The following is a 16,798-nucleotide window of genomic DNA, read 5'->3' on the forward strand; positions in this document are numbered from 1 at the left end:
ATACCACAGGTGACAGAGGGATAATGATGAGCCTTCATAGGACCCAGTAGGTAACCATTTGGAGAGAGAGGAGGAAAAGTCAGTGTAACTATGAACAAGGTGTGCAACAGGAGTAGCAGCATAGTGCCAGCCAGTGTCAAAGGCAACAGGACTGAAGAGGAGGGAGGGGTGCTGCTTGGGAATCAGCTAAGATGTCACCCGTGGTATTCTATGATGATGCCCTGCAGTGTGATCTCAATTTACATTTTAGTAGATCCATTTAGCAAACGCAATGGTAGGATTCCTGCCAGCTCTGTTCAGCCAACTGTATTTTCCTTGCTAATGAATCCTAGTGGAAGACAAGCACGGACAGGCAGCTGTTTGTGCCAGCCTGACTGCCACCTCTGCCTGGATATGGGGCTGAGGCTTGTGCTTAGCTCAAATTCTCTCCCCTGAGTAAGGATTTGTGCCAGTTTACATTTTGCACCTACATGCGCATATCACATGCCTAGGGTACAAACTGTCCCAGTAAAACAACGCAGAGCTTGGTCCTGCTTCCTGTCCCATTGCCCAGCTGCTCACCTCTAAGGCCACATCACAAACATAATGAGTTGCCCATCTTGCACTGTTGAGTGACTTACAGCTGGGGAACTCTGAAGTGGGATCTGATTGAAATCAGGGCAACTCAGAAGACAGGGCACAGCATATGTGACTGCGGTACAGCTTCAGCAGCTGGCAAAACGTTTCTAATTGTAAAGCATGGTTCAACAGCAAGTGGTTCAGGTTGAACACAAGAGGCAGAAGTCTATTCAGAGGGTCTTGAGTGTTGGCGTGAGGGAAAAGTCCACGCTGTTATCCTAAGTAGCCCCAACATAAAGTTGAATGGAGATGTTTTGCCATGGGTGATGTTAAAGCAATCTTGTTGGGGTTTTATTCGTGTGCTTTCACCCTTAAAGAGCCAGAGGGGAGAGCATTAAAAGTGAGTCTGAGGCATGGATATGGAGAAGATGGTGTGAACCAATAGACCATGGGGCACAGAAAAGCTGCTGCTTTCTGACCTCTGTTAGAGTGACTCAATTTTCCTGCTGTGTTCCTGTGTGGATTTTATAAATAGTGGTAGCTCTTAACACCACACACACTTGGGATAATAGCGTGATGTGCGTGCAGGAGCCAAGGCTGTGCTTGGTTGCAACTGTACATAATGTAAGAAAAGATGATAAAACAAGTTTGTTTCAGTTCACTTAAGTTTGATAAACCCATGGAGCATTCCTGTGGGTCTGTTTGGTTACCAATAATTTAATAGTGTTGTATTTAAGGTACTGACAATCCCTTTAAAATCACCATTCTTGGAAACCAGGGCAGGTCTTAAATGGCTGTGATCACCCATCACCATCACAGGAAGGATGAAGTTTTTTTAGCATTGTATTGGCCCTGGCTGAGATGGGGATGTTTTTTTATGTAGCAGCCCTCACAGTGCCATGCTTTGATAGCTAAAAAGGTGCTGATAACACGCCATTGTTATGGCTACTGCTGAACAGTGCTCACACAGCATCAAGGATGTCTCTCAGATATTACCCTCCCCACCAGGAGGCTGGGGGTGGGCAAGATCTTGGGAGGGGACATAGCCAGGATAGCTGACCCAGACTATCCAAAGAAATATTCCATACCACATGATGTCTGCTCAGCAATAAAAGCTAAGAGAAAGGAGGAGACTGGAGGGCATTAGTTTTTCTTCCTGAGCTATGTGTGCTGAAGCCCTACTTCCTCGGGAGTGGCTGGACATTGCCTGCTAATGGGAATTGGAAAGCAAACCTTTTGTTTTCCTTGGCCTCCACATGTAGCCTTTTTGCTTTCTTAAACTGCTCTTATCTTGACACACACGGGCTTTTTTCCATCTTATTTTTACCTCCCTGTTCTGCTGAGTAGGGGAGTGATAGAGCAGCTTGGTGGGCAGCTGGTGCCAAGCCAGAGTCAATCCACCACAGGTATGCATTCAGGTTTTCCCTGAAAATGTATGAAACTAACCCAAAAGCCCTCTGAAAATTCGTAATTGGGAATCAAAATTGCATATTGCCTCTGCCTCCCTTGTATGCTTAAAAATCATTTGGAAGAAAACCTCTTCACACAGCTGCAAACCTCACCTCTTGAGATACTCTTGGGTGAAGTGAGGGCAGCTGTCATCCTTTCAGAAAATTGTACAAATCTCCTGGTGCAGTGCTGCCTCCAAATGCTTTGTGATGTTTATACTGTATGTATTATAATATTTTGTAATAAAATCACACTCTGAGGGTTTTGGGGTGTACAAGTGCTATTCCAAGGGCCTTGGTCACCTTCATCAGTGCCAGTATTCCACAGGGCTTCTTGCCAAGATAACTGATAGGAGGCTCACATGTGAGTGAAGGTGATGGTAATGTTACTGCACCACATGCCCCATGAACCTGCTTCGGACTGTGCTTACTGAAATGGATTCCCTACCCTCAGGATGTTGGAAATGGAATAATGAGTTGTTCCAGAAATCAAAGGGGGCAGCTCAAGCTGGCAGCTCTCACAGTGAGACACAAATACTCGTGACTCAAAAAAGCCCCAACTCTAGCTCATTTTGAGGGCTCTTTTGGCATTCTCTATGTGGAGTAGTGGTACCAGTGGCTGGATTTTATACTTGCAGACTAAGTACAAGAAACTTGCATAAATGTGTTTTTCATTTGGGACTAAGAATTTCCCAGTCTCTTCCTGTCCTTAGTTAACTTAACCTGACCCAGATCTAGAATTAGCTCCATAAGACAACTTTGTCATGAATGTCAACCCTGTATAAATGTTTGGAGTAAAACCTAGTGTTTCAATGTCTTCCTTGATGTTTGTTTTACCTTTATTTCATTCTTCTTGAAGTTTTGAATTTTTTTCTTCCTCCATAAGGAAATGGAGAGTAAGTGCCAACATCATTAGATACCTGCAAGCTGTAAATCCTTAGCTGGCTTGAAATGTTCACATAGCAACACAGCCTGCATTAGCAATGTAGAAATATACATAACTGACTGAACTCTACAAATAATCGTCATCCTCCTAACTTGCAGTGCTTTAACTCGAGTACAGTAGATACTACACTCTGTGTGTCACTGAAATCTGCTCACAGATTAAAACCTTCTGGCATTATACGTATAAAAATCAGACTATGCCTAACATTTCTTTTGAAACAGAGGCTTCTGTAAAAACATTAGAATTTGTGGTAAAATTAATCAACAGCCAAGAATATAAGTATCTAATCCTGCCACATGTCTGGTGATTTCAGGTTTTTTGAGATGACTACACAGAGTGGAGCCCTAAATTCATCAATATTTTCCTCCCAGAGGACATAATGTTGAGAGAAGAATATGAGAGCCTTCCCTCCCATGCAGCATGTTTTGTTTTGCAGGTGTGTATCATAGAAGTCAATCTTTGTAGAATTATTTTCTATAAGTCATTAAAATGATGGGAAAGTCCCTCTGAAGTGCATGTGAGTGTGGGCCAGCTAAAGTCAGGTTCTCTGCTCAGTGCTGAGGGTATGTGCTGCCTTGGAACCTTACATTCAAATATGGTCTCTAGAGAGTACAAACCTGGCACCATGGCCTCTCCCACACAAGACCCTGTTGTCCTTCCCCTCTTCTCAGCACTGAGGAAAACCACAGGAGAGAAGACAAAAGGTTGTAAAGAGGCTTCTTATCCCTGCCTCAACATCCTGTGAGTGCTGCAGACTTCAGGTAATGACTGCATACAGGAATAGCATTTGATAATAACAATGTTACAATAATCAATAAATGACAGGGTGCCAAAACTGGGCATCATTCAAAGGAGAAATAAGGTACACTACAACCTCAGAAGCCAAAATTGACCAGTTCAGCAATGTGTCTATACTCATTGTTATCACAGAATTATGATATGAATCATATATGAATCATGCAAGACCACAGTGCTGAAAATACTAAAATTGAGATTGGATTTTCTTTACAAGTAATGACAGCTACTCATTTACTACAGAATTATGTGCAAACACTAATAAATATATATTCTTTTCCTCCTCAAACTCTTTTTAACTGACAAAAAGGCAAGAGAACAGATATTTAAACCTTTTCACCAGAGGTATTAACTTTGAAGTCTTCTGCCTTGTCTTCCCTGCAGTTAAGAAGTTATTACTATTCAGTTTAATAATTCTCTTAAAGGCATCATGCCCTCCACACTCCCACAAATGCTCAGATGTCCTTAATTTGAAAGGTTAAATGTTTCAACTTCATATTCAAACACTTCAAAAGATGAAGCCATCTCCCCTAAAATGCCTGTGCCAGCCTGACCTTTCTAAACTTTGCTCTGAAGTGGCACTTGAGCCATCAACAACACTGGATTGTTTCAGGACTGCATGGGTATGGCCCATGCTGCAGGTGCAGCTCTGAGTAAAGAGAGTCATGCTTTTGTTTTGTGTCTTTGTCTTAGTTTTTGAGTACTTTTCATAATAAAACTGCAGATGAGCTCTTCTGCAGAAAGGGAGTAGCCAAAAGAGCAAGTACTTTTTGCAATCACTTCCCTGTTCACTTGGTTGCTTTGGCGTATCATGAAAGCTTTTAACAGCTCTGAATGGATTTTGGAGAGATTTAGTGAGTACCAGATGAGCAATGCACCTAAAGAGGCAGTGGTGCAATTACTAAAGCAGTTGATGTGGAAGATGCCATAACTGTTGGTAAAGAATCTCCACACATAGGACAGTGTGATCCTATGCAAAATCTCCCAGTTTCACCTTGCGGAGCAGAATCAGTTGCTGCATCTGAAGAAAGAAGGCAGGCTCTGGGGAGACCTAATAGCTGCCTTCGAGTACCTGAAGGGGGCCTACAGAAGGGCTATTTACAAGGGCCTGTAGTGATAGGATTAGGGGCAATGGCTTCAAACTAGAAAAGAGCAGATTTAGATTGGATGTTAGGAAGAGGTTCATTACCATGAGGGTGGTGGAACACTGGAACAGGTTGCCAAGGGAGGTGGATGGGGCCTCATCCCTGGAGATATTCAAAGTGGGACTCATGAGGGCTCTGGGCAGCTTGATCTAGTTGAAGATCCCCTCTGCTGGACTAGATGACTTTCAGAGTTCACTTCCAGCCCAGATCATTCTATGATTCTATGATTATTTAAGCAACTACTCCTGCTGTTCAGTGCCACACTGGGAGAGGGTCAGCACCCACTGGGTTTTATAAGGAACTGAAGGAAAGGCAACACTTCAGATGTGGTTTTCAAAAGAAGCCCATCTGTGCTCAGAATGTATTTTCCATTTGTTTACCTCAGGGGCCTTATTTATCAATTTTCAGGAGAACCTGCAAAGCTGCAGCAATTTTGTGCATCCTGGGACACAGAAACAGCCAGAAACTAGTAAAAAATGGCATTGAGGACAGTTCTTTCTTCTTTGGAATGATGCATGGATACACCGAATATTTTTAATTTGCATTTGTAACATGGATGAGAACAGCAGGAACGAATACATGTTTAAATACATACCTACATATTTCATAACTATATTTAAAAAGTGTTAAAGAAGAAAAAAGTATGGGAGAAAATGATCCTGAGAAGAAAAAGGAAATAAGTGATCCACAGCAAGAGGAGAATGATGAGATGGGAAAAACTTGCCCCTTACATTGTGTGTCATGCAGTGAGGCATTGAGTGGTGTGCTTTTACAGCCTAACAAGTGTTTGACTATGGCATTTTTGCCCTAATTTTTCCATAAGTTAAGAGCTACAAAGAATTAGTTGTGTTTAAGCTAAAAAATTGGCAGAAATTGGTATTATCTCTAGAGGATTGGCATTTTCCACTTACTGGGAAGGTTTGAGAATTCTGCTTGCAACACTGTCATTGGCCCTGGTTCCTCTCTCTTGTTTATAGTTTGAATTTTCAAGTCATATGCTAAATTTTGCCAAGAACAAAAAATGCCTGTGTGGAAGAGAGTCACACTCCCATGAGGAGTTTGCTTCCTTGGCCTAACAGCATTTTCAGGCACTAGTGACCCTCTGAGTGAGAAATGGAAAGAAGAGTGATGAGCCAGGTTTTCAGACAGGCATGCACAATTAAACACATTTGAATGTGTTTTAGTTATGCTCGTAAGGAGTTATTTGTATTTCTCTCCTGAACAGTGTGAGCTTACTGAACCTTCTCTAACAGCCACACAGGTTCCTGCCCTCTGCAAGGGCTTGATTAGCTTGACCTTGCTTTCCCTCTTCTCAGCTGTGCCGTAGCCCTAGCTGGGTTGAATAGATTTTGGCCAGCTGTGAGGCATGCACAGTAGTTACAAGTTAATGGAGGAAACGCATGAGCTAGATGTAGGATACACATACGATGCAAGATCTATTTATGAGTATGGAGTAAGAAGGCGAGAGGCTGAGTGTTCACTAGGGGCTTTGGCAGCATGTGTTTTAGGCTGAGATTACAATCAACATTTTCATATGAAGCTTCTCTCCCACTTAACATTTGCAAAGCCATATGCATGGCCCATTGCTTCTTGATATAGCAAACATCAGTAGAAATTATATATGCTCTCATGATTTGGCTTACACTTGAATCCAGCTTTCTGGGTGAGAGATAACTGATTTTGATGCCTCATTTGATCATTGATATCATTCATGATGTTTTTACTTGAGCACACTTCTGCCGGAACCACAATTTTGTGTACAGATGGCAAAGTTAGTCTGGTTTTCTAGTGCATAGGCCTATACCCTTGCCCAGCTTTCCAGACGAGAAGGGAAGCCTACATGCATAAATATGTCCCTTACTGCAGTAGGCAAAATGGTTCACAGGTGCTTTTTTGTTGAGTTTGAGAAGCTCAGTGGAAAAGCCAAAGAGGCATAGCTGTGGTAAAAAAATTGGGGGAAAAAAAAATGGGCAAGACATTGACACAACTTTGTGGTTCATAGCTTATTTAAAAACACCTTCAAGCAAGTCAGTGCAAGCAGTCCTAAAATCTTTCTTCTGGGACCAAAGTAATAACTGGAATATTGCAATTAGCAAAATATGCTAAATTAGTGAGAGAGATCAATGAAAGAAGGTAGTCCACCTGATTTCAGTGCCGGTCTGTCTGTGGCCAGGATACCAGATAAAATAAAGTAAATGAAAACTCCTCTCTATATAATGGAAAATGTTGATTTTTTTTTACTATTTTTTTTGCTCCTGTAATATTGATTTTTCTGAGTACCACCTTCTGTAAAAACCCCATCATCTCAAGAAACTCTTTGGCCATGTACACTAGTCAATGACACAGGCCCATTAGTGGGAAAATGGACACAACCACCTAGGGAGGGTCTCTTCAAGGAAACAGAAGAAGCCGTTGGAAGACAGGCTGAACAGAGTGTCATCTGTTACTCAAACCAGTTAGAGATTTTAGCCAACGCTGTACTCTGTTTAACCACAGAAAAACTACTCCAGGAGGATGTTCCCATTATGGGGAGTTACAAAAATGTCATTTTGACCAGAGTGCTGGTGAGAGACCTATAAAATATCTGGTTTCACAGTTCTTGCCTCCTGGATTGCTCTGAAATGACCACATAGTGAATAGAAGGGCAGGACAGATAATGATAAAATAATACAATGCAATGGAAATGTTTAAAAAAGATGAAATTTGGCTTAACAACAGTGTGTAACAAGCCAAATTAATTGTAAAGGAAATCAGATATGTAACTCACTTTGATTTACAAAATAATGACGACTGGATGGGTTTTGGAGTGTGACCAGTCTACTAGATTCGTAATGAAAATATGTATTCAAGAGCCACTGGGAATTTTCTACATTGGTATGATGGGGGAAAATATCCCATGATGTATGGCTACTGTGTCTTAGGCTTTCATGTATCAGAGAAATTCTGGCTGATGAAGGCATAAAAGGATAAATACTGCTAGACTACTTTGTGCTCAGCCATTTTGATAAATGGTGTGTTTGGAGGATAAACATCAGAAATGTCTTAATTCTTCAAAACTCCTCCCTAAACAAATGGAATATTTTTCAAAGGCCTCTGAATGAACAGATGTGTAGCCCATTGAAGATCATCCATGCAAAAAAAATAGCACACAGGTTCTGGAAGAATGAAAGGTGATCTTCCAAAAGGTTTTTCCTATCCTGATTAGTACTCTTAACATGCAATGAAAAGTGAGCATAAGGAGCTGAGACCAAGTATGTCATCCAGGGCAGAAAACCTTTAAACAAGAACAGATGAATCCCACTCCCAAACTGCCTTTCCCTTTGGACAAAACATGCTCACCATTGTTTTGAAGACTACATAGAGGCTACTTGCCTAGACTTACAGCCAAAGAAGTAGCTCCATTGTTGCTTCTTTTTAGGGGGAAAACAAACACCACCACCAACAACAAAAAAACAACCCCAAAAAGAACACATGCAGGGTCAGCTCTCAAGCTGGGGATTGCTGCTAAATCACCTGGTCATTGAAGTGCCCTTGACTCCAGATCTGGGCTTAAACACAGACAACATCAGTGCACTGCTGCATCAGGGAAATCACGACTCTTAGACTTGATGATCAAGGACCTATAGTTAGTTAGTTATCCTGCAGTTCTGAATGGATCAGCATTATATAGTATGCCCCACTGCACATGTATTAAAAAATCAAGAAGGTCTGGGCTATGAGGAATCGCTACATAGGACTGATTTGGGCTAAACTGCTTTGTGGATAGATCAATGTTCCCACCTGCAAGAAGTGTACTGGGTTTGGATTCCAGAAATAAGTCTGTTGCATGGGAAATGTGAGCCATCCTATTCAGCACAGTTTGTAAAAGTAGCAGCCATCTGTTGGGGTTTAGAGAAGGCTGAGAAACACAGGATGTTTACTTTTTTTCAGATGTGCTGTGGATGTGCCCTGTATGAGCAGACTTGTTACAACACCAATAAAACAACTGGGACATAAATCTCAAGAGAAAAGCTTGTTTTATGCAGTAAAATTGAACTTGAGCATGATAGAAGGCATTACAAATATACATGCACACATACATATACTTAATCATTGAAGTGAAGGTCAATAGAAAACAGGACAGACTACCCTCATGTTGTTGTTCCCACCAAAAGGGGAAATTTCCTATCAGAGTTCAGAAGATGCAAACAGAATTCTGCGAAGGCTGAGAGAACAAATCCAAGAAGTAACCAAAGATGCAGATGGAGAAGCTGGCAAACAGCATTAGCAACAGCTAAGGTTGTTTTTGCCAACAAAGGAAAAAAAAATTAAGTATAGTAAATCAAATAAAATGAAACATGTAGAAGTCATAGATGCCCTACTTTTTTTCTGAGAATGTCTTTTACCTTTCTTTCCCATGGAAGTAATGACTACTTTTGTAAATCACAGGTGAAAGCAGACTACCTTACTTGTATTCCTGCCTAATGGCATGACTAAGCAGATAACATCTCAGATGGTAAATATTTTTGCAACTAAACCAAAATACTCTGCACATGTGGCATTCTGGTTGAAATATACTGTAGATGGTCACCAGCAGGCCCAACACTGTTTTGGTTTCTTGAAGAAACACTTCTGAATGGGATGATAGGCAACAGTACCCTGTGAAAGCTTTGGCAGGCATATTTGTTACAATTCTGTGAGTTTGTTAAAACCAAAGAAATGAGTTCTAGTGGGAAACAGGAGGCAAGTTAAATTGCTTACACAGATGTACCAAAACAGTTTGCTAAGTGCAATGCTATCAGGAATGACGGAAAAAAAAATCTCTAAAGCATACTCAGGTGTACTAGAATCATAGTGTGCAACTTCCTAGAATGTCCCAGTGAAAAATACCTGGATCACGTTGGGAAAAGGGCTGAGGTGGGTTTCAGTGGAATTACATTTGATACAATCAGAAAAGTTTGGATGTTAAGGAATGAATCTCTGGATCAGAAATAGTGTACTTTGGAAGAAAGTTTGCTAGCTCAGAAAGGATGTTTTATGTAGAAGATGGTGAAAATTTATGTTCATGTTTTTCAGGATGTGGCTTACATAATATTTTAAGATCCTAAACGAAGCTGCAGTGAGTTTTTAAGAAAGAAACCTAAAATAATAAAATGAATTTGATGTAGGCAGAAACCAGTGAAAAGGAAAAAAGTGTTTTACAATTATACTCAAGCAATCATTGAACAGCGCGGCACAGGAGTATTTCATGCTCAAGCTACAAGACAGTGACAAGAACTTAGCCCTACCTTTGGGTTACAGGACTAAAAAAAAATTGTCTCAACAGCACATCATTAAAACTCAGTAACATCAAACCACCGGAATTATTCTAAAAAGAAACTTGCAGGGAGGAACTTGTCTGAAGAGTTCTTGTTAGTCACAGGTGTATTAAAAGCTCTCAATGTTAGAATTTGTCTAGTATATTTTTGATGGACTTTAACACATGTAGTACAGATGCACACCTACTGAATTGCCATTAGAGATGAATCTGTTCAGAGGTAGAAGCTCACCTAGGAAGACATATCCTAGAACTCAGAAATGCACAATTCTGTTAAATGTTAATTTAAGATGAGCAAACAGTCTATGGGATCTGACTATTTTTTATCTGTATTTGAGATGAAATGGCTCAAGTGGGAGCCACAAATTCTTTGAATATAGCTTAAGATCTATTTTCCAGAGGTGTCTGTTGGTGTCGCTTGGTGTCTTAGCAAATCATGGTTTAAACTCCTGCTTACATATTCTTTAAAGGAAAAATCTTGACTCCATTTCTGATCTCCTCTCACTCAAGTCTTGGCTATTGATCCTTGCTACAAATCCTTCCAGGACACACCTGACACTGGATAATGTTGAAAATTCTCTAAGTGTGGAGACTGGATAGCATGTCAAAGCAGCCACTCAGTAATGATAACATGTCACATCTTATCATCACATATCACATTTTTTACTGGCTCAAATTCTTCTGTATTTAGTGTGTTATCATACCCTAAATCTGGTGTCTAGACTTCTCTACAGAACAGATTTTTAAAGTTGATAGTGGTGCATTTTTATTTAGCTTCTAAACTCAATAATGTGTTGTATAGGTAAAGTATGTTGCAATTATGGAAGCCGGTTAAAACACAAGGACAATTTAATCTCCTTGGTACCCTCGGGCAGCTGGACTTTTAAATTTTGTTTTAGTTGTACCTTTTGCCTATACAAGAGGATGTGAAAGCTTGTAATATTCCATCTTGCCAGATAGCACAAGGACAAGCAATACAAAGCAGTTTTGAAAAATAAGTCACTCATTCCATTGAAGATCTCGACAAACCTCTATCAAATTCAGCCTGAACTTTTTTTCCCCTGACCTCAAAATCCCCAGTGTATTCATCCTCTCCTTGTGCAGGAATTGTACCAAGTAATCTTGTTTCTTGGTTTTCTCTTTATTCTTTTTTTCAAAATACAGTCTATACCAAATTACACAGAGTTAAAGGATGGATGCATGATGGATTTGTACAATGGTATAATGGCATTTCCTGTTTTATTTGCTATTCCTTTTCTAACCTTAGCCTTCTCATCTCTTTTTGTCATCAGGTACTGGAGAGGCTTTGATGAAATTCCTTCTCAGTATTTCCTAAAAATCAGTTTTATCAGGGTGCTCCTTTAAAGCTATACATTCCCATCTGCTCAACTAAGTTTTTAAACTTCCAGCATTTCCACAGAAGATCACCATTTTTGTTCCAATTCCAGTTACCTATTTTTGTGTGGTCTGCTTGGTCCGGAGATTAAGTTGTCCATTGCTATTTTCTGTCTAAATAGAATCAATTTCTGTCTTTTTCTAGGATTCATAGCTTTTGGATTTCAATTCCAGTTCTGGTCTCATGTGAAGTCCTTTCTTTCTAGTCACTGCCCCTCACTACAAGAAGGATATTGAGGTGCTGGAGTGCATCCAAAGCAGAGCGACTAAGCTGATGAAGAGTCTAGAGCACATGTCTTAGGAGTACCTGAGGGAACTGGGGCTGGAGAAAGGAGGCTGAGGGGAGCCCTTATTGCTCTCCACAACTACCTAAAAGGAGATTGCAGTGAGGTGGGGGTTGGTCTCTTCTCCCAAGTAAAAAGTGATAGGGTGAGAGGAAATGACCTCATGCTGTGCCAGGGGAAGTTCAGGTTGGATATTAGGAAAAATTTCTTCACCAAAAGATTTGTAAAGCGTTGAACAGGATGCTCAGGGAAGTGGTGGAGGTAATTAAAAGACACCTAGATGTTTAGCGATGGACTTGGCAGTGTTAGGTTTACAGTTGGACTTGAACATCCCAAAAGGTCTTTTCCAGCCTAAACAATTTCATGATTTATAAGGTATCCGTAATTTTTGTACAGGGTCTCAAAAGAATTAAGAACCTACTTATTCACATAATTTTCTCAGTGGTGAAATGATCCTACTTGTTTAACCCTGACAGTGGATTTGGGAAAAAATTAGAAAATGCTCTCAGAACCTTTCTTTTCCTGACATTCCTACTTCAGCAGCATTCACACAGATTCCTTCCCAATGCTCCTCTACGGTACCATCTCTGCTGCTGTGTTCAGTGTGAAAACACCGGCGTCCAGACAGCAGAGTCCCAGGAAGACTTGTGCTTGCACTCATGACTAGCAGCTGCTTTTTTCCAAGAAGCATTGCTCCCAACATTTCTTAACAAGATCTTCAGAAGCTTTGTGGAAGCGCCCTCCCACCTGTACAGCCCTTTCTCTGTCCAGCTTCATACTGAAAGCTTTGCAGCCCATTAGGAGTCATATTTCAAACTTATTTAAGTGCTGTAAGACTCCCTCTGATGTTAGGCATTCCCAACAATGCTGAGCTATGGAACACTTTAATTTGCCAGAATTTGAAAGCTTTGGATTTAAAAATATCTATTAGGTTAAAGCTGTAACAAAAAAAAATAAAGACGACGAAGCAAATTGGGGGAAAAAAAAAGTACAACACAAATACTTGTTTGTTCTGTTTTATAACAAAAAGAACAAACCATCTCTGCCTCAGCCTACTCTGTCCTCAGGGTCTCTCTACTTGGGAAAAAACTCAAGTATTTTATCAGCTGCTGCTATAACCATGAGAGATGCACAAAGCTTGGGATGAAGCTGGTAGGCAGTTCACCTACCATGAGGTGTAGAAAGTGCTATGAAAGCAGTTCGTGCACCTTAAGCACTGCCTGGACCTTAACAACAAGGTGGTATTTTACCCTTTTTATTTGTTTTGGGGAGTGATGATGTAGGAAGCTGGACCACTGTAGAGGGTGCTCATCTGAAGACGATGGCTGTATACAGGGTGCCCATAATAGCACGTAACTGCCTTATTAGCACACTAAATGAGGAGATAACTGAAACGACTTATCACAAAGCAAAGAAACAGAAGCGCTCGTTTCACTTGGGACTCAGAGGTACCCCAGTGGCACAGCGCCGAGCCAGCACTTGGGCAGGCGCTCGGTTTCCAGGTGTAGTTGCAAACGCCAGAGGCAGCCCCGTGGGCGCTGCCCCAGGGGAGACGAGAGGCAGGGAGGGCTGGAACCTGCAGCGGCGGTTGGGGAGTGACAGTTGAAGAGCGAATTCTGGCTGAAGAACACACCGCAAAGCCCGAAGGAGGCCGAGGTAAACAGGCGACGAAGGAAAGTTAACAGAAAATTCAGAAAACGAGGCTTAAAGGAGCGCCTGCGGCCTGGAGGCAAGTGAAGAGGCTGGGGGAGGGGAACAAAATGAGAACAAACCCGTGAATTGGGGAATGACTGAAAGCAGCGTTGTGCTAGGGGGAGGCAGATAGCCAGCTGCCGAGGCGAGCAAGCTCCTACTTATCTTGCCTTGTTGACTATAGAAACAGACTTCAAATGACGCAGTGTCTATAAACAGAGAGGAAGAATTAGTTCCCATTCTGGTAGCTGTGTCTGTGACCCTAAAATCCTTACCCCACACAAGCCTCAGGAATTCAGTTCCCGAGGGCACGGACAGTGTTATCACGGAGCTGGTACAGGGAAGAGGAGCAGCAGGCAAAACACAGTAAGAACTTGCTCGTTATTATAAAAACTTGCTATGGTGATTACAAGTGTTGCCCAAAAGCTGGACATACCATTTATCTCCAAAATGTTAAACATACGAATCAGAAGGTGACTACAGGGTAAACAGACTAAATTGAATGCTTTTTGGTTACATACGAATTTGATTCAAAAGTAAACAAACCATCTCAGATTGCACTGTTTCAATCAAATTGATGGAATAGGACACTTCCTTTGATGTAGTATTCCACTGTGTTCACTTTTGTTAAAAGATGTATCAGAAAAGGCTTGTTCACATGCTGATTTGCCTCTTCAAACTGCACTGCTGCTTCCTCCAGAACACTTTCTGGTCTTTTTCCTGCTGGTCTGAATAATTAGTTCTCTGGGGAGATCAGGTCTTTTCTTGCTTACTAGTATTGGAAGAGGGAATATCTGAACTAATCCCATGGCACCCCCAGGAACAATCCTTTTGACATATAGGAGATCCTTTATGGAGCATTATGTGACCCTTAACTGTAGACAGATATGTTAGATGTGCTATGTGAAACATTTACAAGCTCCACCTAGATCCATTTATGTTTATCACTAAGCAGAGCAGGGCTTCAACAATGGCATCTATGTACAATCCTGTTTTGATAAACTTCTACACAGACAGCAGAATGCCAGTATGGATGCAAACTCCATATTCCTGACTGTGTGGCCATAGCAGATGGTCTATAGTGGAACTTCAATCATGCACACACACAAACATGAAGCGGCACAAATGTGAGTCACTAGTACAAAAATCTCTGTTTTGGAGGACTCTTGACTGCTGCTCTGACTGCTCAGGTGCCAAAAAGGACAGTGCCTCGCTGGTGAGGAGCTGGCCTTGAAAATTCCTTTCTAAGCTCTTTTTAAAAGTCTCTTTTGTAGGACAGTAAGGCAGTGTAACTTAAAAAGGATAGGCTTGGCTTGTGTGTTTGATAGCAGGAGAGAAACACTGATTAAAAGAACTATTAATGCTTGTAGGTCCTTCAGGAAAGGCTGCAGGTGTTGCAGATCTTTAAACATATGCCCACTTGTGTGGGAGATGTTGGTCATGTGAACTTTATCTGATCACAGTAAATTTTTATTCCTGCAAATGCATATTATTTATACAAATTCATACATATGTACAGAGACACAGCTATGTAAAACACCTTTAGCACTTATTTCTTCTCCATCTCTGCTCAGGATTCATGCATTCATTTTTTGAAGTAGCAATTTTTACAAACTACACACGAAACAGAGAACAGGAGAAGGACACATAACAGTGCTTTGTTAAAATATTGGCAGGTTTACATGCATATCTTATGTTGTGGTCTTTGATCTTCTCACAGATGGAGACTTTGTGGAACAAAGTAGAAAACAGAAAGCAACCTGGGAATAAAAGGGTGGCCAACTCTGTAAACTCTACTGGCCAAGTGATAAAGAAAAGGTAAGAGTTCTGATCACTCACTGATAAAGCCTGTATTTTTCTTGAATTGTTACCATACAAACATCATCTGATATAAAATACATCAGAAAAATGCTTTACGCAATCAAAATGAACAAAACATACTACACGGTGCATTTTCCATACAAGAAATACACTTGTTGAATGCATTATTTACCAGTTTGTCCAGCTATACCAAGAAGTAATTCAGTAGAATGAAAGGGAAAAAACTCTTGATGGTACACAGGGTAGTGGACTTGGACAGCAGTTGTGATTTTTATCCCTTATGTGGCAGTTACTTTAATAAATACCCACATCACATGTTTCAGTTTTAGATTTTTAGTGTTTTACAAAGATTGATTTCATTTCATACCATTAAGACTGAAGTATAACCATGTAAAATGACATGCTCAACTTCACCTAAAAGCCAGTCTAGCCATCAGACAGTGTTAGAACTTAGCTTCTGTGGAGTACACTGCCAATAACTTTATGAGCTGCTCTTTGCTGCTGTTCAGTCCAGATCAAAAGCAGCACATAGGATAGCGAGTAAATCTGAGAATTAAACACAACTAACAGAGTTAAGTACATGTAACAAAGCAAAACGTGCATCTCTCCCTCACTGGTGGGGGCAACACAAGTGACAACCAGACAAAATCTGTTTTTCCAGATTTTACCTCATATTGGTATAAGATCCCTCCCACCTCTTCTTTGTTATTAACCCTTGCTTGCATTTAGGTTTATTTGAGCTGTTATGTTTAGGTGGATTAGAAGTCTTAAAGGTGCACACATGTCTCTTCAAAATTTAGCATTATACAACCATTCTGTAACTATGGCACTATTCAGTCTTAGTTTTCTTTTTTAAATACAATTAGTCTAAGTGGTGCAACTGATTTACATAGAATGACAACATCTACAAATTTAAGTCAGTTTCCTGACTTAGAACCGTGTGGAATTTTATTTTAAAACTTGTCTTGACTGCTTGATTGTCCATCTGCCCAGCAATAATAATGGATAGCATTAGAGCTGTTACAATAAATAATTTCTCGAGTAGCATTACTGTCTGCTTGAAGGAGAAATAGCTGGCTTGGTAGGTCAGCAGAAATGGATGCAGGGGTAAAGCAGGTCAGCAAAATTTGAATAGATCATACTGATTCAAAAGCATTTGTATTGGCACGTGCAAACAGGAACGCAGTCTGTGACAGGCATGACAGCAGATGCTGGCATTGTTGAAGCCTTAATTGTAGTATTGTGTCCAGTCTTGAGTGCTGCAGTTCAAAAAGGATGTGAAGGATTTTGAGACAACACAGGGAGAAGAAACAAGTGTTCTGAGAGGTTTAAAACTGTGACATGCAAAGAAGGACTGCAATGAGGTGGAATGGCTTTGTCTACAGCTAAAAAAAAAATAAAATTAGGGGAAGCCACAT

The sequence above is a fragment of the Melanerpes formicivorus genome, unplaced genomic scaffold (assembly GCF_026170545.1).
Source record: "Melanerpes formicivorus ecotype bairdi unplaced genomic scaffold, bMelFor1.0.p_v2 SCAF_17, whole genome shotgun sequence".
NCBI classification, from domain to species: Eukaryota; Metazoa; Chordata; class Aves; order Piciformes; family Picidae; genus Melanerpes; species Melanerpes formicivorus.